At 36.6% G+C, this 26,009-nt stretch overlaps 1 pseudogene across 1 annotated transcript; it reads left to right on the top strand.

Annotated features, from left to right (window-relative positions):
- The first annotated feature begins 11,552 nt into the window (after nt 1–11,552).
- On the top strand, nt 11,553–12,510 carry LOC308413344 (vomeronasal type-1 receptor 4-like; annotated as a pseudogene). Its single transcript has one exon. The product of its transcript is annotated as a vomeronasal type-1 receptor 4-like (transcript).
- Nucleotides 12,511–26,009: the final 13,499 nt, after the last annotated feature.

Below are 26,009 nucleotides of genomic sequence, written 5' to 3'. Positions count from 1 at the left end.
AGGGGTTTAAGGGGTAAAGACATGGTTGGTAGAGAAGAGGGGGAGGGTAAAATGGAGCACGTTCAGGTATGGGTGGAAGCAGGAGAAAACCAGGAGTGCCAGGAGAATGAATGGAAATATGAAGCATCAGGTATCAGGTTATAGGTAACCTCTAGAAAGTCCCACAGTCCTGAGATATGGGAGGCTCCCAGGATGACTTTAGCTGAAGTGTCCAAAAGTAAGTGGGAAGATAGAACCCAAGATGACCACCTCCAGTAGGCAGTCATGGTCCTCAGTGGAGTCATGGGACCATCCACCATCTTCAAAATTTTTGACCAAGAATTATTCCTGTATAAAGGAAATGCAATGACAAAAAATGGATCAGAGACTGAAGAAAAGCCCATCCAGAGAACTGCCAAACTTGGCATCCATCCCATGCATAGGCAACAACATATGACATTATAACAGATGCCATGTTGTTCTTCCAGACAGGACATTGACATATCTGTCTTCTGAGAGGTCCTATGAGCAGCTGTATGAGAGAAATGCAGATAGTTATAGCACACCATTGGACTGAGGTCATAGACCCCTATGGGAGAGTTGGGGGAAAGATTAAAGAAACTGAAGGATATTGCAATCTCATAGGACAAAAATCAGTATCAACTAACCCAGACCTATAAGAGCTCCCAGGGTCTAATCCACTAACAGAAGTGCATAATTGAACTGGGCTGTGGTCCACAGCACATATGTAGCACAGAACTGCCTTGTCTGTCCTCAGTAGAAGATTTACCTAATCCTGAAAAATTTGTTGTCCCGGGTAAGGGGAATGCTGGTGAAGGTGAGGTGGGGGTAGGAGGGGACCACTCTATCAGAAGTAAGGGGGCAGGAGAGATGGTGAAAAATAGAGGTAATCAGGAAGAGGGGCAACATTTGGAATGTAAATAAATAAAATAATTTAATAAAAATTTCTGTACAGCACACCATCAGCAGAGGGCACAGAGATTCCTGAGAATTAAAGAATATTTTCAGCAATTATACTTCAGATAAGGAGCTAATAAAATTTACAAAGCACTGCATAAAAAAATTCCAATCAAACAAAATGGCTAATGAGTTAATGAATTAAATCATTTTTCTAATAAGAAAAAGAGAGAGCTTTTTAAATTAAAATATTTAAAAAATATATTTTAAAAATAACTTTTAAAAAGTATTGAACACCCTCATCATCATGAAAATTAAGTTTATTTTATGTTCATATTTAACATCTATCTAATGTGATATTCTCAAAATAGGTACCAAGAAATGTTAGAGAGGATTATGGAGAAGAGAACCATTATTTACTTCTGGTGAAGATGCAAATTAATTTATCCATTATCAAAATCAAACTTTCTGTCCTCATATAAATAGCGTAGTACCGTATGTACTACCTGTTCCATTCCTAAGAATATGCAAAAAGTACTTCATGTCCTTTTATAGAGATTTTTGCAAATCTATGTTTAATGCTGCTCTGTTCGCTATTGCAAGAAAATGAAACTTACACTGTTATGCATAAAACAATACATCAATAATTAAACTTGGCTCATATATAAAATGAAATGATAATTAGCTTTAATTAAAACAAAATCGCAACATTTTCAGAAATATGATATTTTTAAAGAATGTATACTATTAATATCACACAAACTCAGGGGAAATCCTGAATACCTATATTCTCCGCTTAAGCTATAATGTACAAATATTAACTGCTGTGAATGTAAGTTCAGTATAAAGTTCTAAAAGTAAAGAAAGACAAAGTTAGATTCTGGAGAAGGTCTAATGTCAGTCAACAGTACAAATGTGGCATAAAATAGGATAGAAAACAATAATTTTTCTTCCTTCAGCTCCATCAGGTATTTGTGGTTTTGTTTCTTTGATTGCTTTATTTTGTCTTTTTGTTGTGTACAATGAAATAAATACAATAGATTGCAAAAGTGTAGAACCCTAAATAAAGCTCATAGCTTAAGAATGGTGATTCTAACAGAATAACCATTCTCTGAGATATATAGAATTTAGGAGTAGCCAAGGATTTTGTTGAATAGCTACTGTAACCTCATGGTGAGATAATGTTATCTTTAAGTTCTTTACATTAAAGTGACTTTCATTAAGAAAAATTTCAACATAAAAATCTGTCATCTGAGAGATGTAGAAATGTTTCCACATTTACTCACAAATTAATAACCTTCATCTTATAGATAGACTCAAAGAACAAAACCACATGATTATTTTCTTAGATACAGAAAAAAAGCCTTTGAAATTGTTATCATCAAATCATCACAAAAATCATTTAGACGATAAGAATCAAGTGCTTATACCTCAACACTATAAAGTCTACATGTGCCAAACCTAATTCAACATAAAAGTGAATGGAATAAAACTCAAAGCATTCCACTACAACAAGGAACAAGACAAGAGTTTCTACTTTCTCACTGCTTTTCAAAAACATGCTTTGATTGTGTATCATCAGCTAAGGACATAAGACAAGAGAATGAAAGGAATGCAAATAAATCTATCTATTTATAGATAATATTATTATTATAATTTGCTACATTAAAGAAACCTCCATCTCCATCCAAACTCTTAGTGATGTCAAATTACACAAAATACTTACAAATTATAACACATATAAGTAGCTATGTGGTACACTAATGACAATTGTGTGTGTGTGTTTGCTTGTGTGTGTGTGTGTGTGTGTGTGTGTCTGTATGTGAGAGAGTTAACAAGAAAGAAAAATTAAGATAGAAAGAGGAGAGAGATTAAAGAAAGCATGAGAGATAAAGATCAGAGACAGAAGAGAGAGATTAGAGAGAGCATAAGAAACAATCAGAGTGTCTGAAAGAGAGATCAAATAATATATTCCATAAAAACTTTCTATAGCTATGTAGATAACTTCAAGAATAACCTTGATTAATGATTGTGATTTTTGCAACTGGTATAGCAGAGGCTGGCAAGATGATTCTTGTGTTCAAAAAAACCTATCATTGACAAAAGAGAAAAAAGGCTAGGAATCTATAGAAAGCCCAGAGAATGGGTTTGAATCTGAAAGTAAAGATAGATGACATCATGAGCGATAGGAGACCAGAGACAGACTGCACAGTACAGTGTGCCCCCACAATCACTGGAAGATTCCAAAGATGTGTCCTGAAGTTCTTAATAGCAAAACTGACTGACTTCAGTGATTGCCTCAAATTATGTTAAATCCTTGGAGCTCCTATGATCTAAATCAGTAGTGCCACAACTGTGCTATAATCTAAAACACAAGTTTTGAGTAGACACAAATTTGAATCATGTAATAAAGAATGTGTCCTGGAGGTATATTCTCGACATGCTGATAGAAGACTTGTGAATGTAATAACATATTTGAGCTCCATGGGTCAAAGGATGTGAGCATTATGAGGGTAGAACTGTCATCAGAGTAAAGGGTGCTCAGTGCAATAAGTTAGGATTCAACAGTGCGCATTATGGCAGAGGAGAAATTGAATGTGGACAAAATCCAAGCACCATCGCATTTAGGATTGGTACACAGAACAAACATGTGGAGGATATGGTAATCTATATGGGTTAGAAAGTACAGACCAAGAAAACTGAATACAGAAATCCTGAGTATGAAGTTGAGGAAGACAACTCCTTGGTGTTTGGCAAAATAAACATGTTTACAAGATGAAGGGTGGCACACAAAAATGAAAGCTTTGAGAAATGTAAGAGAGAAAGGATGTATTATGAATTTCTGTATCTAAATGTGTAGAGGAATAGTGGATGTAGATATTGTTTTGACAACGATCCCATGAGGATTCTCAATGATTTTGAGACCCCACATACTGTACTATAATTCAAAATACTCAGCAGGCTTTAGTGAGTGCATTCTATAAATACCAGCTGCTCTAAAACCAAGATCTGTCCATGATCATGTGAAGACATGAAAATAGCATTCAATTTGACAAGTGTCTTATCAGACACATGGGTATGGTGAGCCTTCTGATATGTTTGATCCTATCCTGGGAAGGAGTCATAGGGCAAGGCCAATTAATTTACATATTTAATATCCAGCCACATAGAAGATGTAAGGAAAGTCATGTTATGATATGTACAAATCTCTACTGAGGCACAGTGTAGGATTATCCAGGTGGGTAGACCCCAAACACTGTGGTCACACCACTGACATCTCAGGCTCAGATCCAAACATCCACACTCAGACATGTTTATGTGGACAAAGAAGAAACTCATATACTTTTGCAGCGGGAAAGATTGTAGCTCCACCTGTACAGATTCCTGAAAGATGAATACAGTGGTCAGTATTGTCTGTGAATATTTCAAAACACAGATTCTCATAATCTCCTGAATCATGATGTGGAAGCATCACTGCTGGTTAGATTTCCTAGTGGACGAATATGCTATATAGGCTGTGTGAGCACAGAAATCATGATTTTTTTTTTGGTTGTTGAATGTGGCATACTTTAACACTGACCTGACAGGAAAGTTTGTGTGTGTGTGTGTGTGTGTGTGTAGCTAAATGCTTCCTGATTATATTTTAGAGCAGTTCTATGGGAGTGAATTTTATGCTTGTCCCTGTAATCCTGAGTAAATTCCTAAGGCTTGAATAGTTACAGCCATAAGGTAGCAGTGCCATACCAATCAGTGCTGAGAATCAGAGGCTGTGAGTGCTCACCCCTAAATAGGTTGTCTGTGACACACTTTTTTTCACTACTACTCCTATAAAATATTTAAAATGAAATTTATTTTCTATTGTTTCTCAATCAATTGAAGTTTCTTGGTCAATAATTAATGTCTCGAATAATTCTACTTTTTCTTAAGTATGTTTAATACATCTTAACTTTCTTGTATTATCCATTTTAGTAAATATATAGATAGATATAGATATAGATATAGATATAGATATAGATATAGATATAGATATAGATATGGATATGGATATGGATATGGATATAGATATAGATATAGATATAGATATAGATATAGATATAGATATAGATATAGATATAGATATAGATATAGATATAGATATAGATATAGATATAGATATAGATAGATATAGATATAGATATAGATATAGATATAGATATAGATATAGATATATAGCTTTTCCCAAAACACAAGAAAGAACAACTTGATTGGAATTTAATTTGGATTATGCTCCTGCTATGGAGCCTAGTTTTGCATTTGTCAGTTCTCATGTCTTATGCACCTTGAGTCCTAGACTTGAGGCTAGCTTGGGGTTAGAGTAAAGGAATAAAAAAGAAAAAGACAACAAACTCGCAAAACACATACACGGTTTTAGAATTAGTGATATTTTCTAATAGTGCTGCCACTGAATGCTTATCATCCTAATTAGGTCCAACACATGACAGTATAGTGGCTTTTTTGCATAGCAGCCTTTTGTAGATGAGCAATCTCAGGCTGTTAACATCTATGATTAAGAAGCCCTAGTTCAAAGCCTTTCAAGACAACAATCAGGCATTCATAAGCATTCATACTCTGTCTCCAAGGAAAACTTGGTCATTTTTCTTGTATCTTTCCCATCAGGCTTTTGGCTTTGCTAGTTTAGCATGGGACAACTAATATTTTTTTTTAACTTTACAGGTCATGTCCATGTCAAAAAAGTTTTGTCTGGTATTGCTGTCAGGCTAGTAATGTCTGCATAGAAAATTTTCAATGTCTTTTCTCTAAGCAGAAAAATTATGCTGCATGTTAGAACCCTAGAAACTACCCTAGAAATATTGAAGTCATACAATATTAAGGAGGATATTCTACCACAAGCTTACTAAACCAGCATGATTTCCATTTTTCAAAAGTTTATCCTTAACCTCCAACACACACACACACACACACACACACACACACACACACACACACACACACACACACAGATGTGCATGTGTGTATGAATGTTTGTCTGTCTCCCCAAGAAATGTGACTTGCAATAGATGTGCAACAGCTGTGAAAATAACAACAGATCAAAATGCCAAGAACAATGGGGCCATATGGTGCCCAGCCCCACCTGATACATCTATAGCATGAGAACTGCACATTGGCTCAGAAGTCCCAGTGAAAGATAAGGGGTAAACACTGGAAGTGACAGAACAGGGTTTGCTGGGAGAATGCATTTCCTAAAATTGTTACAGAGGTTTTATCCGTGTGGCTTCATAAAACACCTGAACACAGATGACCCTGACAGATATGGTAACATGGACAGGATGAATGTGTGCATTTCTGGAAGGAGGTGAGGTCACAGAATCACCACCCTCTACTTCAGGCTTGAACTGACTTTCGTACAGCTCTGATTATTAATGAGTTTGGATCTTCCCAATAAATGTACTGCTCTGCAGAGGCAAGAAGCTTGCTTTGAACTTTGTATTTCTGTCTGAGTGGCAGAGCCATCAATGAAAAGAATCCTGCATATGAGCTCAGATCTGCTGATAGGAACCTGATATAGAAACAGATCTAAGGAGCAGACAGTGAACACCCAAGAATAATTTCATAACTAAGAGATCATTGAGAAGTTGCAAATATTTCTTATCACAGGTCAGTTCCTGTCATTTCCTGCTGAACAATTATTGCTGCTTTAAATACAACTGTGGCTGACACCAGACTAATGTAGCCCATTCTTCACTGTGTCGAAAGATTGTAGTAATAACTCAAGGTGACAATTCACTTTACATGATGTATATACTATCGTTGAAGTAATATTATTATTGTTTAACTTATAACAGATTTGTACCACATAAAACACTAAAATGGAAATATAAGTAGAAAAGAATCCCCAGGATATAAAGTATGTTAAGATTTCTGTGAACAGAAAACGATTCATATGTGAGACTGCATCTGTAATTTGGTCACAGAGGCAGTAAATGAGTCTGCATGGAAGGGCCATCGGCACGCTGACTTTAAAAACCTCTTCCTCCTGATTGTAAAAGGAGAACGAAGAAGGAAAGGTTCAGTATTCATATTCAGAAATAACAGCCACAAAGTGTCCTGAGTTATTTCATCTGGAGTTATCATATTGAACACTCGTAGTAGGCACAAACTCAAGGCAAGCTTTACACTCTGCTTGTTGTGGTTCAGGGAACACAGGCCCTTGGACATGATATCCCAGGGTTCTATTGTTCAGATAAGTTTGTACTCATGCCTATTTCTGTATCTCACTGGACGATGTTTAAGGTTTGAATCTCCTCTATTGAATGCATCATAACTTTTATTATAATAAGTCATCAATGCAGGAGGTAGCAAGCAACAATGTGTGTGTTGAAACCTTTAATTCCATAATTTGAGAGACAGAAGCAGTAAGGTCTTTTTGAGTTTGAGGCCAATATGGTCTACATAGATCCGGGACAGCTAGAGCTACAGAGAGAGACCCTCTGAGTCTCATGAGAAAAGTACATTTTAATAAGCAAATACACACTGAATTATAAAGGAAATACTTTAGTAACTAAACTTACATTGAATTCTATTATTTGTTAAATATGTGTTCATTTTTCATATTCTGTTTTGAACAGGGTATTGTGTTAGTAATAATGTACTTCCTTATTTATCTTTTATAGTGAACATAATCCATATTTCTAGTGGCATACTAAAATTTCAAGCCCACCTTGTGTTTTGAAAATAACATAGGACATGGGACATCTTTCAGGTGACACCACACTGAAAACACCCCATTTTATTAAATCCTCAAAAGCATAAGCATTTTTATTATGCAATAAAATATACCTTTATATTAATGTTAAAAGTTATTTTTAAGTGGTTTATGTATCAAATTTTATTTTCTGTGTATGTGTGTTTTCCCTGAAAGTATGTAAGTGCACTTTAAGAATGCAATGCCTGCAGAGGCCAGGGGACTGTCAGAACCCATGATGATGAATTATCATCAGTTGTGGATTCTGGGAACCGAGCTCTGATCCTCTGCAACAGCAGCATGTTTCTTACCAATGAGCCATCGCTCCACTTCCCCAATGCAAACGTTTGCTTCAAAAAGTAAACAACAAAATATCAATAGAGTGAACAAAATGTCAAGCAAAGAAAGGAAACTCCATGGAAGGCTGGGGCATCTGATAACATCTCCCAGACCTTTGTAATCAGAGTGAGGTGACACTGTTTCTGCCACACTATCCATGTCCAAGTCCCTTAAATGTCTACTCTGCCTTCAAGCACTTGCTGTAGTTTGAGTCACTTACCCTGTCTTTTCCTCAGTTGGTGTCCTGGCTGATGCTACTGTCCACATCCTACAGTTATAAATATCAGAAAAATGTCAACCTGACAGGACAGCTAATCATACATTGTCACTTTTTTTCCCATCCTCACCAATGTGGCAGGGTAGGTCTAAGATCAAGAATTGACAAGTGAGACCTCAAAAAATTGAAAAACTTCTGTAAGTAAATGAACACTGTCATTAGAACAAAACAGCAACCAAGAGATTGGGAAAAGATCTTTGCCAATCCTAAATCTAATATCCAATATATATATATCTCAAGAAGTTAGACTCTAGAGAATCAAATAACCCTCCTTTAAAAAATGGGGTACAGAGCTAAAGTAAAAAGTCTCAGCTGAGGAATATCGAATGTCTGAAAAGCACCTAAAAATGTTCATTATTTTAGCCATCAAGGAAATGTAAATCAAAACAATCCTGAGATTCCACTTCATACCAGTCAGAATGGCTAAGATCAAATACTCAGGTCACAGGAGAGGCTAGTGAGAATGTGGAGAAAGAGGAACACTCCTCCGTTGTTGGTGGGATTGCAAGCTGGTACAAACAATTTGGAAATCAGCCTGGAGGTTCCTCTGAGGACCCAGCTATACCACTCTTGGGCATATATCCAAAAGATGTTCGAACATGTGACAAGGACACATGCTCCACTATGTTCACAGCAGCCTTTTTTATAAGAGCCAGAAGCTAGAAAGAACTCAGATATCCTTCAACAGAAGAAAATGTGGCACATTTACAGAATGGAGTACTACTCAACTATTAAAAACAATGATTTCATGAAAATTTTAGGCAAATAGATGGAAATAGAAAATATTTTCCTGAGTGAGGTAACCCAATCACACACTCAAAAAACCACACACACACACACACACACACACACACACACACACACACACACACGGTATGCACTCACTGATAAGTGGATATTATTTCAAAAGCTTGGAATACCCAAGATACATTTCAGACCACATGAAGCTCAACAAGAATGACCAAATTAGGAATGCTTTTGTCCTTAGAAAAATAAACAAAAATATTCACAGGAGGAAATACAGAAACCAAATTTGAATCAGAGACTGGAAAGGCCACCCAAATATTGCTCTACCTGGAGATATATGGCCACCAAACCCAGACATTTAGCTGATGCCAAGAAGTGCATACTGCCAGAAGCCTGACATAACTGCCTCCTGAGCGTCTCTGCCCAAGGATAACAAATACAGAGGCAGATGCTCAAAACCAAACAATGAACTGAAAGGTCCCCAATGGAGCAATTAGATAAAGGAGTGAAGGACTCAAAGGGGTTTGCACCCCCACAAGATAGTCAATACCAACCAACCAGAGCTCCCAGGCACTAAACCACTATCCAAAGAGTAAGTATGGATGGATCCAGAGCTTGAGCTGCATCTGAAGCTGAGAATGGCCTTGTTGAGCATCATTGGGAGCAGAAACCTTGGTCCCGCCAAGGCTCAATACCCCAGTGTAGAGAAATGTAAGGGCTTGGAGAAGGGATGGTGGGGTGAGCACCCTCATGGATGTAGGGCAAGGGGAATGGGGTATTTATGGAAGGGAAAATGGGAAAGGGGATAACATTTGAAATTTAATTAAAATATATCCAATAAAAAAGTAAAAGGGAAGATATAAACAGTTTTCTACTATATGTTTAATGACATAAACAGTCATTGCAAAGCCATAATATTCTTTGATTTCTAAAACTGTATCCAAATTTGGTATTGCCAATTATTTTTTTCTTACACTATTTGTTTATTTTAATTTTTGTTCAGCTTTTATTACTAATTTTAATTAGCTTCAATGGTGCAGGCTTCTTTTAGGGTTTCTTTTATTTAGTGTTCTGGTTGAATCAATCTTTTTTGTCCCATGTGTCTGTCCTAACTCCAACGTAGGTGTTTCATCTACATTTCCCCTTCTCTCTTAACATCAGAGTTTTTTTTTTTTTTTTTATCTTAACAAATTCTATCACAGAAAGAACTTTTAACCCTCTTCCTGGTCCCTTTCTAGTTCTGTTGGCTCAACACAAACTCACTCCCACATAATCATACATTTTGAAAATTATATGAAACTGGATTGAGATAGAAACTACACTATTGATTTTTCGTAAGCTGTGTTAACAATTTTAATAAAATTCCTTCTACTATCTGTTGTACCCACCTGCTAGCATGTTCTCCAGTGCCAGTGCATGGGGAAGGGAAGAAAGTAAGTAGCTAGTGGTTCCTATGATCTCAGTCCTTTGTTTTGTCTTCTTTGGATTCCAGGCTTCACTTCCAGTTCAGTCTCTGTCTCAGCTCAACCTCCCTGCATCGCTGATGAGACTGCAAAGAAACATTTTCCCATTGTGCTTTGTGATTCAGCATAGTGCTGACTCACAGCTCCTTCTGTCAGATCCCACAATTGGTTTTCTCCTGATTTAAGAAGAATTTGCTCACAATATGACTTGCAGGAATAAAGTATGATGCTCTGAGAATATCCTCCTACTGCACTGCGTCAATGTGCCGAGTGACTTTCATTTTCCCCACCATTTTCCCTGTAGTCTTTTTAATGGTGTACACTTTCTGCACGCACAGTTTTAATACAATCACTCAGTATTTCCCCAGTATTTGTCATCCATCATATTTTCTCCTTGTCTTTAAAAGTTCAGCTGATGTTTTTGGCATGTTCTTATTTGGTTGAGAATTCTGTGAGATTTCACCACATTGGATGGATAACAGTCTAAAAACACAGATGTGAGTGTGTACACATGCATGAATGTCTATGTGGTATGATTTTGCATAAGTCCTAGTTTTCATCTTAATGAGATACACATTGTCATTTAAACTATCATTTGAGAATCTTTTATGATCTTTATCAAACTGTCTTATGTATAACTATAAATATAGTGGGTGGTATTATTAATTTTTGTACCCTGCTATTTAGCTTTAAATGAGAATTAATACTTTTAAGTTTTGTAGTAGTCATTAAAATTTGCCTCATTTACATCATGACTATAAATTACTGGTATATTCTTATAGGATTATTCTTGTTAGTGCTGGCTTTCTCTTTTTATTGCTTCTCATAGGCCAAATAACATTCCCCTTAATGCTAAATATTTTAAGATCCTGAAAGCATGTCTCTAATCTCCGTGTGTCCTGAGGCCTTCACCAATATTACAATATTATGAACTCTAAGTAATTAGTGCTAATGCCAGAAACTTTGAAAACCTCTTTTTATGTAGCCTAGTCTGACATTGTATTTCTAACCTCTTTGGACCAGTCTGATTTTGTCGATCAGGAGTTCTCGAAATTATTAATACTTTTGATTATCTTTGATTAGGAAAATGGGTATAGGCATATTTAAAGAGAATAAGACCCATTCACAGAATGGACTTCTGGAATTTGGCAATCAAAATACTTTTCTTATCACAAACTACCACTGGAATTCTGGGAAATTTCTCTCTTCTTATCTACTATATAGTCTACTATATAGAACATACACTAAAGCCAACAGATTTGATTCTCATGCACCTAATGGCTGCCAACACCTTAATGATTTTTTCTACAGGAGTGGCTAATACAGTGGCAGCTTTCAGCTTGACACACATAGTAAATGATTTTGGATGCAGCCTAATTTTATACATTGGAAGAGTTGGCCGCAGTGCGTCCATTAGCACCACCTGCTTCTTGAGTGTCTTCCAGGCCACCACCATCAGTCCTAGGGAATCCTGTTGTACCGGTCAAAAAGTCAAAGCTGCAAAGAACATTGGCTGCTCAATTTCCCTTCTCTGGTTCTTGCACATGTTCATACATTTCATTTTATCTATGGACATATTTATCAAAGAGAACAGGAAAAACATGACGAGAAACCGAGATTTTAAGTTCTGTTCTATACAGCAAAATGAATTCATTGCCTTACTCTATGCAGCACTCGTGGTGTGCCCTGAATTCTTCTCTTTTGTACTCATCACCTGGTCCAGTGGTTCCATGGTTGGCATCCTGTACAGACACAAGCAGAGGGTTCAACACATCCGAAGATTTTATGTTTCCAACAGGAAATCCCCTGAGTCCAGAGCTACCCAGAACATTCTGCTTCTCATGTCTACCTTTTTGACTTTTTACATTTTCTCCTCTGTCTTACAAGGCTGCATTGCTCTTCTGAATAATCAGAGTTGGTGGCTGGTGAACATCACTAGTCTCACTTCTCTGTGTTTTCCCACATTTGCTCCCTTTGTTCTGATGAGTCATTACTCTTTTATGCCCAGACTTAGTTTGGTCTGTTTAAGGAATAAACCATCTTAATCTTATTTTAAATATTTGAATAATATAGTTCACTTTGTATCTAGTTGTTCACTCACAGTCTTCCTCAAAAGTTTAAAACAAAAAAATTAAATCAGTAAAACCATTTCTTTCTTTGTTGTTGTTAGCCAAAATGATTATGGGAGATTGTTGGCTGGTTGAATCAGCAGCCTACATTATCCCTTTGCCCACCTCAGGTGAAAAGGAGACAGAAAAAACAACCTGTCAGTAAAACTAACCTTCTCTTCATCTCTTCAGAGCATCTTGGCTGCTTAGTGATTTCCCAGACAGTTTGTGGGACCTACATTTTACAGAAAGAAAAACTGAAAACATGGATGATTGTGAACTTTTTCTTCAGGAATCCCTGGTCTCATCACAATTCCAGTTCCAGAAAGAAGTAGGAGTAATTCCTTTCCTCTGTACAAAATCAATTCAAGATGAGTGATTTTTTATTTCATCTTGGATTCTGTTTGCTACTATCCTAATAAGAATTTTCCATTATCTAGGATATTGTATAGTAAATTTTTATTTCTGTTGTATTGTTTCTATTCGTTGGAATTATGGATGCAATGGCCTTATCAAACAAAACTTTGAAGAAAATTTAAACTATTATAAACATAAATTTTGTGGTTTATCAGAAAGTTAGGAATGAAACTACTATTTGAATCAGGTATTATACTACTGAAAATATGTGCAGAGAACTCTCCCTTGGACCACTGAGATATATTTGCACATCAGTGATCATTGGTGCTCTATTTACTATAGCAGTGATAGAGAGCACACCTACATAGTCATAAAAAGATTACTCAAATATAAAACTCGTGTTCATAGTAAAGTGGACCATAATTAAAATATAGAGAAGATGAAATGACAAACTGTGTAGGAAATTTGAAGGTAATGTTATGTCAGGTCACCCAAACAAAGAATAACATAATTACATATACACATGTTAATATGCATATTAATCATATAATATCTACATGTATATATGCTGATAGGGATAAGTATAGCTTCAGTATAATAATTACAAAGAGAAGAAGAAAAGTAATATTAGGTGATGGGCAGGTAAAAGGATACATGAGTTATGAAAGAGGGTATTAAAGGAACTTCTTTTCTATTTTAAACTCCTTGATTTTGTTTTTTCTATTCTTCTGGAGGATACATCTATAAAAATGCAAATGCTAGTGAGAGTGTAAAATCCTATACAAAACTCCATGGTGTCAAGATGGCTATTCTTATTGTACCAAGGTTCAAGAGATACACAGATTTTTTTGGTCTAGTCTAGGCCTCCTTTAAGGGGCTATTTCATTGTAGCTCCGTAATTCTTTTATTTGTTAGTTTTTAACAATAAACTGATTTTAGTTTAAAATAAACAAAGATCACAATATATCAAAAAATTTAAGAATGGTTCCACCGGTCGCTATTAGTAAATGTGTTACATTCTGAGTCACACAGGTGGACTCAGAAATAAATCAATTGATTATCATATTCAATGTAATATTTTTTTCTTTTGTGACATTTTACTGAAAAAGGATTCTATTCTCATAAACTATGCCCTGCTTACAGCTTCCCTTCCAATTTTACTCCCAATTCCTCAGGTCTCATGCAAATCTACTCCTTTTCTGTCATTAAAAAAGAACATGTTTCAAAGACATAACATCAAACTCAACTAAGTTAGATACAACAGGTTAAAATAGCGCATCAAAGTTGGACAAAGAAAACCAACAACAGGAAAATGAGTCCAAGACTTGAGGAACGAAGAATTTGAAGTAGAACAGAGAGAACATAGAAATCATCAAAGACATTTGATTTGGGAGGAGGCACAAAACAAGAAAGTGGAAGGCACAGATAGTTGGCAATGGCCTAAAAGTCAGGACGGTCACTGCTAAGGAGCCTGAAGAAAGGAAAACAAAGTCAGTGAATTTCTAGATAGGAAATGAAGGGAATAGAGATTACAAAAATATAAGGAGGTGTAGTGAATTTCTAAAAGTCAGAGTTATAGAATTATCTTGGATATAAACAATGCTTTTACAATTATATGTGCATTCTCTGAAACATTTTTTGACCCTAGATATTTATCCATTATAAAAACACTTTTAAGACCTCAGGGAGAATATTATACAAATACTAGTAGCTTTGAAAGTCCTACCACACCCAGGTTTAGGCACCATAATTCTGTCAACACGCCTAGTTATATTCCTGATGCTTAGGTGTTGGATTTAGAGCTAAGTACGAACCTTGATTTGGAATGGTCCTTACGTGATGAGGCTCATTATTTTGTGTAGTTAATATGTTGTAATAATGAAGATCTAACATCAGATGGATACCACACTATGTTGATTTCTCCTCTTCTAGGCAACAATACATGACTCTGTACATGATCAAAAACTGTAGTCTTTTGCCAGTAATCTGCAATTTTTTCCCAAATGCCACTTTCACCTTTAATACAATCCCAATAAAACCTCCTATATCACCCTTCAAATAATAAATAAAAATAATTCTAAAATTCATATGTTATCACAAAAGACCCTAGAAAGAAAAAGCAGCAACAGCAAAATCCACAACAGCAAACCAACCCTGTAGAAAAAAAAAAAAAAAAACAATACAGGAGGGATTACCTTTCAAATCTTAGAAATATTATAAAGACACAGAAATAAAAACTATATAGTATAATGACACAATCAACCCCCCACATATATATATACACACATATACACATACACACATACATAATATACATATACGCATACACATATACATATATTCCCTGACGTATTGCTAGTCTGACACCTTCATACACTAAAAGGTTCTCTATTAATCATTGGTTCCTCAGTTAAATGCCACCTGGACAGTTACCACAGCAATGATCCTTCTGGATTCTCATGCCAGCTGGGGACTTCTGCAGGATCCATCCTCAGAATGAATAGGTCTAGGTTTTTCATGTTGCTCATTGTGAGAAAAAAAAATTTTGGTAAAACAATCTGATGAATAACAACTGTAATATGCATATAACAATGAGTCTAACTCTCATTTAGTTGATGGTCAAGACTAACCATCAAACTCTAAAGTTTTTATCACAATAAAAATTTTGCATGTATATCCGCACAGACATGTGGACACGCGTGGGACTCTCTATTGACCATGCTTTTCCCCAGTACCCAACGTATAGAGAGAGCAAGAGCTTCTTCTCTACAATCAGAAATATGCTTGACAAAGGCAGTAGTGGTCTAGGACCAGTCATGGAGGAGCTGCAGCTTCTGATCTTGAGAACCAAAGTCTTTTCCCTCTAAGAGCCTCAGGTTAAGTCCCAAGACTGTGGGCATGATTTCTGATGTCTCTGAAATATCCTGTGTTCTCCTTGTGCAGCATTGTTTGACTCTGCCCTCAAGTGACTTTGTCTCATTGTATGATATTATTATTTTTGTTATATTATTATTATTATTATCATCATCATCATCATCATCATCATCATCATCATCATTATCACCACCATTATCATTATTATCTTCATTTCTCCTTTCAGGAAAATTGTCAATAAGATGTTGTACATATTGATATATTTGTTTGGCATAAGATATACTTTATGAAAGATATTCTGACCCCATATCTCAATTTCTTAGTTTCTGACCTTCTGGTCTTCTCTCTTTCATGACTGTGACCCTGAAGCTTTCTGCTGGTCCACGTCACTTAGGAGCACTTGTCAGAATGGACACATATAGAAAAACAAATGCAAACAAGAAGTAAAAAGAAGTAGCACATCAATTTTAATCACCACGAGAAACTGTCATATCTTTATCTAGAGTTGTATTTTTTTAATTTAGTAAAATTCTTTTGAACCTTCATATATGTATATAATTAACTATTACCCCAAATACATTCCCCATTTGTTCACTCAGACTCCTACTTGAATTCTTCTTAACATATCCCCTCCTTAAGTTCTTATCCTTTCTCTTTGCGGTTTGATAACCCACTAAGTTTAATTAGTGTTGTTCATAAAGCCAAGACTGTAGGATCATCCAATAGAGCTGGGGAACCTACCAGTTGCTAGTAAGTCCAAAGGAAATAATGCACCATCCCCCAGCAGCTAAAATTTGTAAATAACTTACCAATGAATGGATGGATCTCAAGAGTATCTCCATTTGTACATGGGACTGTTTCAGAATAAAAATATATTTTTACTTTACCTGTCTATGTAAGTACCTACAGTCTGTCTCATGTGCATGTAATGCCACTGAATCCAGAGGAGGGAATTAGATTATGAGGAACTGGGGTTACAGTGAAGGCCAGCCATTATGTGGGTGTTGTAAATGAATCTTGGTCCTCTGCAAAAGCAGCAAGTTCTCTTAAGTAAAAATACATCTCTACATCCCTTATATATTGTTATTTATCTTACTCTATTGTTCCTCTATTCACTCATCAGCTCATATTTAATGACGTAAATGTAATGTGGAGCATAAAACTCAAATTTTTCTAAATATATCTAACATATGTTCCCTTTCGTGAATGACACACCAAATGAGAAATGTATATTAGTTACTATTCTTTTAAATTAATTCTTTTAAAACGTATTTTAGGTGTTTTACTGTTTTTCTGCATGTAAGTACATATACCACATGCATGCCAGGAACTCACAAGTGCCCAGAAAGGATATCAGAATTCTTGGAACTGCAGGTACAGATGACTGTGAGCCACCATGCAGGTTCTGGGAATAAATCCCAAATCCTCTGGGATAGATAGCCAGTGCTCTTATCCACTTAACCCAGGTTAGTAGTAAATTTTCTGTACTTGTGGCAAAAATAACTAAAAGAAGAACTTCATGGGAAGTTAATTTTGGTTCATGCGACCAGAGGTTCAGAACAAGTTTACTTGACTCAGTGTGCTTTGGGAGAATATCAGAACAGTGGGAGTTTGTGGTGAAGGAATTTCCTCAGCTTGCTATAGATCGGAATTTTAAGGAGAAGGAACTGGGCACCAGGTTTAACACCAAAAGTCACAGAACATTGTCCTGTTCACGCTATGAGGCAGATATCCTATTACAGCAATACCTTTTCTCTATCAGTTGAGGACAAATATTCAAATTATGTGCCTATCTATGACGTTCACTGTTCTAACCACAATAGGATAGATGTGCTGTTTTTATGAGCATCATGGTAGCTATAATCACCCCTTTCAAGTGTGATCTGTTTTCTGATTACAAGTAGCATAAGAGCACACACTGTAATTAATGAAAAGGTCAAGAACTTGAAAAATATCCAAAAGGGGTACATAGGAGGGTTAGGAGGAAGGAAAGGTGAAGAGGAAAATTATGTGATTATACTCTAAACTCAAAGAATTTAACTGAATCTCATTATTGCTGACCAATTCAGTTAATGCACTGGGATACCATAGGTAGAGCTCCTAGATTCACTTTTGTACTGGTTTAGTGTCAGCTTGAGACAACCTGTGGTCTGCAGTGGAGAGTCTTAGTTGAGAAAATGCCAACATGATACGCAGTTATTCTGATATTTCTGATAAATTCAAGAGGCCTACAATGGTGGATGATGCCATCTTCGTCTCTTACTGCTGGGTTCTACACAAAGCTAGGCTCACAAAGCCATAAGAATCAAGTCAGAAAGCAGAACCCCTCCATGGCCTCTGTATTAGTTTGTGCCCCCACGTTCTTGCCCTGCTTGCGTTTCTGTACTGACTTTCTTTGAAGGTAAACAGTAATATAGAAGTGTAAGCTGAATAAACCCTTTTCTCCCAAACTTGCATTTTGCTCATAGTGTTTCGTTGTGGTAATAGAATCTCTAAGACACCACATATTTCACGATTCCATCAAGAGAAGAATATTTAGTTTAGTTCAATTTACTCTTTCTTTTAGAGATTCTAAAGCACTATATTACTAATATTACTACAAAGCCCCAACTTCTAAGAACCTTTATGTCCCTGGTTTGCACAATTATTTTTATTCATCTAATTAGATGTATACATATTATCTATGAATTATTAATTATAATTTCCTATTATCTTACCTCTTTTATCTGAACATTTAATCTTATTATAGCAAACTCATGTTATTATACGCCACATCACATTATTCCAAAGTGGGAATTATCCCCACGATATAAGAAGAACAATTTCTGATCATAAATCCTCTGCAGAGACTTTACAAAGCATGAGTGTGTGTGTGTGTGTGTGTGTGTGTGTGTGTGTGTGTGTGATTGACACTCACTTCTGTGTTTATGATGGTGTTTTTATTGTTAGATAAACAGAGGTTTACCTCTGTCTGCAGAAGGCTTACTTTTAAAATACATATCTTCTTATTGATTAGTTTATAATATGATCAATTTCTGTATAAGATCTTTGTGTTTATTTGATTTTGATTGACTCTTTCTCCACTCCATCTCCCTCTCTCCACTACCCTAATCTATCTTGTTCCAAACTCCCACTTCCTCTTTGCTTAGTTATTGTCTAACTTCTTATCTTAGTTACTGTCTTGTCTTCATTCTCGTCACTTCAGTACCTCTCACTGAAAATTTCATATATTAATAATTAATTTCTTACTTAATTTTCTCCATTTCCCTTTGTTACTCCACCTTCTCCCTTTTCTTTCTGCTTCTCAAATTAATGGCCTCTTTTACCTCATATATGTGTGTGTGTGTGCATTTGTGTGTGTGGGTATATATATATGTCTATATTTGTGTGTATATGTATATATTTATGTATATATGTTCATATTTGTTTGTGTTTCTGTGCATGTGTGTATTTATGTATATATATTTATATTTGTGTGTATATGCCTGTATTTATGTATATGTATGTTTATATTTGTTTGTGTTTCTGTGCATGTGTGTATTTATGTATAATATGTTTATATTTGTGTGTATATGTGTATATTATGTATATATATATTTGTGTGTGTTTGTGCTCATGTGTGTGTGTTTATAATCTGCTAAGTCCATTTGCATTGAGCACATGTACATATTTTGGGGCTGACTGCTTGGTATTGGATAATTGAAGAATTCATCCCTAGGAAAACCTGAACTTCCCTTTCTTTGAATTTTTGCATTCATTAATTACCTGAAGCTTTTCTTTATGTTCTCTCTCATTATGAAAAAAAGAAACTCTTACACAATGCTTCCCAACTACATGTTCCCTCCCTTCCCTTCTCTTAGCTTCTGCCCCTGCCCAGCTCCCCCAGATCCATTCCTCCTATTCTTCATCAGAAAGTACCTGGAATTCAAGTGATGATAGCAAAATATGACAAGTGACAATAAGACAAAGACAAGGCCTCGTGTGAAGGCTGGATGAGCAAAGGTGAGCATAGCAGGAAACTAGTCTCAACGGCAAGCAAAAGAATCAAAGACCCACTTGTTTACACTGTTTATCGTTTTAACACAAACTCCAAAGTAACAGACACAGCATATAAGCAGAGCACATAGCACAGACCCACGAGGGTCCCACACTCACAGCTTCAATCGCTGTGAGCTCTGTGAGCTCTGCTTTTGTGATTTGGTTGAACATGTTCTCCTGCTGTCCTCTGTTCATTCTGTCAGTCTTTCTGTCCCATCCTCAGCAAGGGCTCCTGATTCCTGATGGGAGGGAACTAATGGAAAACTCCAACATAATGTTCAGAACTTAATGAATTCAGAAACATTCAACATAAGGTCTCATATAGTTCTGGGACTGCCAGTGAGCCAATTTGCTTAGAGAAGAAGCCCTTCTGAGGACTACTGGACAAGGCATAAATCTGACTTCAACGGAGTATAATTAGGAATGATTTAATTGATTTTATTTACTTATTTCCTTACTTACATATTATCATGCTTGCTCTAGCCTAGTCTCCTGGCAAACGGGGCAGCACAGGGATTGGACTCCTAGTGTGACAGGCCTCAGGTTAAACCAATTATTTGTTGGCCACTCCCACAAGTTCAGTGTCATCACTTCGTCAGCATGACTCACAGGCAGGCCACATTGTAAGTGGAGAGTTCTGTGGCTGGCAGGGTGAACTCAGCTGTCAGAAACAATGACTTCACAAAATTCTTAAGAAAATGGATGCATCTAGAGAATATCATCCTGAGTGAGGTAACCCAGTCACAAAAGAACAGACATAATATGCAGTCACTGATAATTGGATACTATATCCAGAAAGCTCTGAATACCCCAGAAACAACTCACAGAATATATGAAGTTCATAGTAATGGAGGACGATAAGAAGTCTGAACTGGTATCTGCTTTAGTCAGGCAAGGCTTCCAGTGGTGGGACTGGTTTACAGTCAGTTGAGCTGCTGTTTTTGGAGGTCCAGTAGACATGAGTAAATGGACCAGGCTCATGTTAGTTGAGAAGGACTCTCTTTGAAAACTGTTATTAGGGCTTTATTGAAGAGGACAGTTTCTTTTTTTACCACTTTATTTTAAAAAACAAAGATAAATGTACAAATTTCAAGCATTTTTGTATAAAAGTATATGGATACATTTTTGTCAATGCTTTTTTTTTTTTTTTTAAGGTTTGATAGTGTGCATTAAGATCTTACTTGTTACAATGAGCATAAAGAACATGTAAAACAGAATGTAACCCAGAATTAGTCAACATTTTCTTGGTATGTAAGGATTAAGCATAATGGTTTTTTCTTTCTCTTTTTCTTTTCTTGAACTTCATATAGTCTGTGAGTTGTTTCTGGGGTGTTCAGAGCTTTCTGGGGTTACTATCCCATTATCACTGACTGCATATTATGTCTGTTCTTTCGTGACTGGGTTATCTCACTCAGGATGATATTCTCTAGATGCATCCATTTTTCTTAAGAATTTCATAAAGTCGTTGTTTCTGATAGCTGAGTAGTAATACATTGTGTAAATGTACCACAATTTTTGTTATCCATTCATCTACTAAAGGACATCTGGGTTCTTTCCAGCTTCTGGCTATTATATATAGGGCTGCTATGAACATGGTGGAGCATGTGTCCTTATTGTATGTTGGATCTTTATCAACGTCACATCTGATAGATTTCTAATATTAGATAAGTTTCTTAAAGATGGTTCTGAAAATCTCAAGGGACAACTGGAAGAATTTTTGGCTAACATTGGAACAAGTGTACAGATGTTTGACGGGAAATGCATGGTGATGTAGAGACCATGCAACAGACAAGAGAATACTTGGAGTGAGCGGTTGACCCTTATATCAGCTTCATCCAGATCCCACCATGTTTCCCATCAACTGAAACTTAACCTGGAAGGCTGCACACCTAAGTGATCGGGGAAAAAAGGAGGCTTGGTGTCATCTACTTGGGGTAGACAGTTTTCCTTCACGAAGGGTGGAAACTTAATGAATCAAGCCCATGGAGATGTGGCAGAAGACCTGTCCATGGGCATAGACAACTGCTCAATGATGACTGTGGACTGTGAAGACATATATTGTTTCCAGATCACTTTTTTTGATGAAAAAAAAAAACCTTCAGTTTTGCCAGCAGAGAGTAAAATGACAATGAAGAGTCAATCTGTACAATAAACAACATATCTAGCCAAATATACTTTAGTGAAAGTCCAGAGGAAACTGCCTCACAAGTGAATTAGTCTGTTCTAGAAGCTGTTCCTTCTTCCCATCTTTCCAGCAGAGACTGGAGAGCCTGCATCCAAGAGGACAATCTCAGCCACCAACAGCTCCAACCAGCAGTTTAGGATCCTTGGGATCAGAGTCTACAAATTTGTCTGTTCTCTCTCTGGATTCTCTTGTTGCTCCAGATACCACAATATCATTTGATATAATTTCTCCTGTGTGTGAAGATCATCCTGGTCAGGCAAAGACCTTTAGCCAAGGAAGCAGGCATACAAATCAACTTGGAGAATCTGGAGGAAGCATGAAATCAGAAACTGAAGACTATTTTTCATCAGTTATTTATTGTCTGATTCCTTGGCTCTATGGAGGTAAAGTCAGATGACCATCCAGATGTTGTCTATGAAACAGTGTGCCAGATCTTAGCTGCGCAGGCCATCTACAACATCTTTCATATGACAGAATCACATTTATTAGTGACCTGTGACTGTTTGAAGTGAATTGATCCACAGACCCAAGTTACCAGGCTCACATTTACATTACCATGTATAGTTCTGCATGTTATGCACCAGGAAAATCAACAACTTTTTGAATTTGTTCTCTGGACATCAGGGGGAAGAAGACAGAGTAATTTGTCATCGGTCTGCTGTATATTTGAATCAAACAATGAGGGGGGAAAGGATCTGTGATTCTGTTGGATTGGCAAAACAGAATGCTTTGCATGCTGAAACTGAATCATAGGGCATCAGAAAAATAAAAAGAAATAGAGTAAGAGAGAAACAACAGAAATAACTCAGCAAACAGAAACAGACTGAGGACTCAGAAGAACAGCATGTGTTGATAGCTGCCTGCTGTAGACCAAACCATACTGGAAGTGAGAGCAACCTGTTCTCAGCGGTAACCAATCAGAGGGGAGTGATTTGGGAGAAGGAGAAGAAAAAGGGAGTTGGAAGCAAAACCTTGTTGCATTTTGACTGATTTTCCCCTTACCCTAGAATGTGGCTCAATGTATCTATGCTAAAGATCAAGGAGGAGATTAGGCTTTATATTTGCATGTTTCAGCTTCGTTTGAAAAGACGGAACTTGATAACAGGTAATATTGAGCATTTCCCCTTGAAAAGAAAATTCTATGCATTATCATCCAACTCTGCTTCTCTAAACAAGACCTGCTTAATTTTCTGTAGTAGATTGCCGAGGAATTACACTCACTCATGATATTTTTCCTTTAAAGTGTGAACATTTTATCTTGCACCTTAATGGGCTGTCTCGGTAAGAAGTCATTTATTGGGATTCTGGCATTTATGTGTTTAATCTCTGCTTTTCATTAGGAATGTTTTATTGGTAGTGACGAAATGTTCAACTGAATGAACATAAAATTTTTGTGTGGAGAATTCCACAAGTTTTCAGATGTTCTCACACTATTGAGTGTGCAATAGAATGTGTGCAAAATCACTAGGACAGAGGCAGATGGTGCTATGACTTCAGGTTGTTTTTTGGCTTGCTCTGTTTCTTCAATGTACTAGATCATGGCAGTGGGAGAGATGTCAGGTGTCTGTTGGTATTTGATGCGGTCCTTGGATTTTGTTATCATCTTCTCAGTTCTCAGGTTGGGACAGTATTTATTGCTGTAGAGCAGTTAGGGTTAGAGTAAGACTTGAGAATTTATTGAGATTGTTGTTGTTCAAACATTTTACATTAGAATTGATATGTAAAGGGAAAGTTGTAGACCGATAACATTGTATTTCCTGTATTGTGAAATAATTTTTAATATTTATGAGTGACATTTCAAATGATATTTTATAACAGTTATGTTTACTGCTTAAATAAAAATGTGCAGTTTAGTTTAGAAAACGTAATCAATCTTTTAAATTTCAGACTGATAATCCCAGTATTTTCATAATCCCGCATTTTTTGAAGGCCAAGAAAAATCTTTATTATTCTGTATGACTATGTGAGATTCTATAATATCCCTGTGTTAGAAGACATATGACATATTTGTAATATTTTTAATTGAAAATTATTGATGCAAGTAAGTCAGATGCTGAACCAAGTTAACAGTGTATTTTCTTTCTTTTCCTCTTTTTTTAAAAAATTAAATACTTTGTATTTACATTTAACTTGTTATCCTTTTACCCAACCCTGCTCCCTCCAGTTGCCTTCACATAGGTGCACTCCCTTCTGATCCCCCTCTTTAACCCATTACCTTGTTGTTCCTATGTTGGGAAAACATGCCCTCTCTTGAGCAAAAGCCTCTTCCACATTGATGCCAGACACTGCTGTCTTCACTTACATATGCAACTAGATCAATAGGTCTCTCAAAGTGCGCACAAAAGTTGGTATTTAACTCCATGGAAGTATTGGAGGGTTTGGGTGTTTGATAATGTTATCTTTCCATGAGATTGCAACCCCTTTCAGCTCCTTAGGTCCTTTCTTGAGCAACCTCGATGGGATCCCTGAGTTCAGACTGACAGTTAGGTGCAAGCATGCCCAGCTGTATCTATATGACTCTAGCCTAGTCCCTGAGGGGGTATCTCTGTCTGGTTCCTGCCAGTAAGTACTTTTTGGGATCAGCTATAGTGCTTGGATTTAGAGACTGCATATATGGTGGATCCCAAGGTGAGGTGGCTTCTGAGTGATCTTTTCTTCAATCCCTGCTCCTCTAATTGACCTTACATTTCCTCCCATGAGAGTATTGTTCTCTTTTCTAAGAAGGACTGAGGCATCCCCATTTTGGCCTTCCTTCTTTTTGAGCTTTATAATGTCTTTAATTGTTTCTGGGTATTGGGTATTCAGAACTTTCTGGGGCTAGTATTGACTCATCAGAGAGTGCATACCATGTGTGTTCTTTTGTGACTAGGTTACTTCACTCAGGATGATATTCTCTAGTTCCTTCTACATATTTAATGAAGTCATTATTTCTAAGAGCTGAGTAGTACTCCATTGTGTAAATGTACCACACTTTCTGTATCCATTCATCTGTTGATGGACATCTGGGTTCTTCCCAGCTTCTGGCTATTATAAATAAGGCTGCTGTAAACATGGTGGAGCATCTGTCCTTGTTATATGTTGGAGCATCTTTGGGGTATATGCCCTGGAGTAGAATAGCTGGGTTTTCAGGTAGTACTATGTTCAATTTCCTGAGGAGCCACCATATTGATTTCCAGAGTGCTTTTACTAGCTTACAAGCCCACCAACAATGGACGAGTGTTTTTTTTTCTCCACATTCTTGACAGCATCTGCTGTCACCTGAGTTTTTTATCTTAGCCATTCTAACTGATGTGATATGGAATCTCAGTGTCATTTTAATTTGCATTTCCCTGATTATTAGAGATGTTGAGCATTTCTTTAGGTGCTCCTCAGCCATTCGTTGTTCCTCAGCTGATAATTATTCGTTTAGCTCTGTACCCCATTTTTAATAGGATTATTTATTTCTTTATAATCTAGCTTTCTGAGTTCTTTGTATATATATTGGATAGTAGCCCTCTATCAGATGTAGAATTGGTACAGATCCTTTACCAATCCCTGGGCTGCTGTTTTATCTTCTTAACATTGTCATTAGCCTTACCGAAGCCTTGCAATTTCGTGAGGTCCCATTTGTCGATTCATGATCTTTGAGTATAAACCATTTGTGTTTTGTTTAGAAAATTTCCCCCTGTGCCTATGTTTTCTAAGATTTCCCCCACTTTCTCTTCTAATAATTTCAGTGTACCTAGCTTTATGTGGTGATCTTTTTGATCCACTTCGACTTTAGCTTTGTACAAGGAGATAGGAAAGGATCACTTTGAATTCTTCTGCATGCTGACTGACAGTTGAACCAACACATTTGTTGAAGAGGCTGTCCTTTTTCTATTGAATGTTTTTAGCTTTCTTTTCAAAAATCAAGTGACTGTAGGTGTGTGGATTCATTTCTGTGTCCTCAATTCTGTTTCATTGATCTACCTGCCTATCTCTGTACCAGTACCATGCAGTT

Source organism: Micromys minutus, assembly GCF_963924665.1.
Source record: "Micromys minutus genome assembly, chromosome: 32".
Classification (NCBI taxonomy): domain Eukaryota; kingdom Metazoa; phylum Chordata; class Mammalia; order Rodentia; family Muridae; genus Micromys; species Micromys minutus.
The sequence above is the reverse complement of the archived record's forward strand: the minus strand, read 5'-3'. Positions and strand labels throughout refer to the sequence as shown.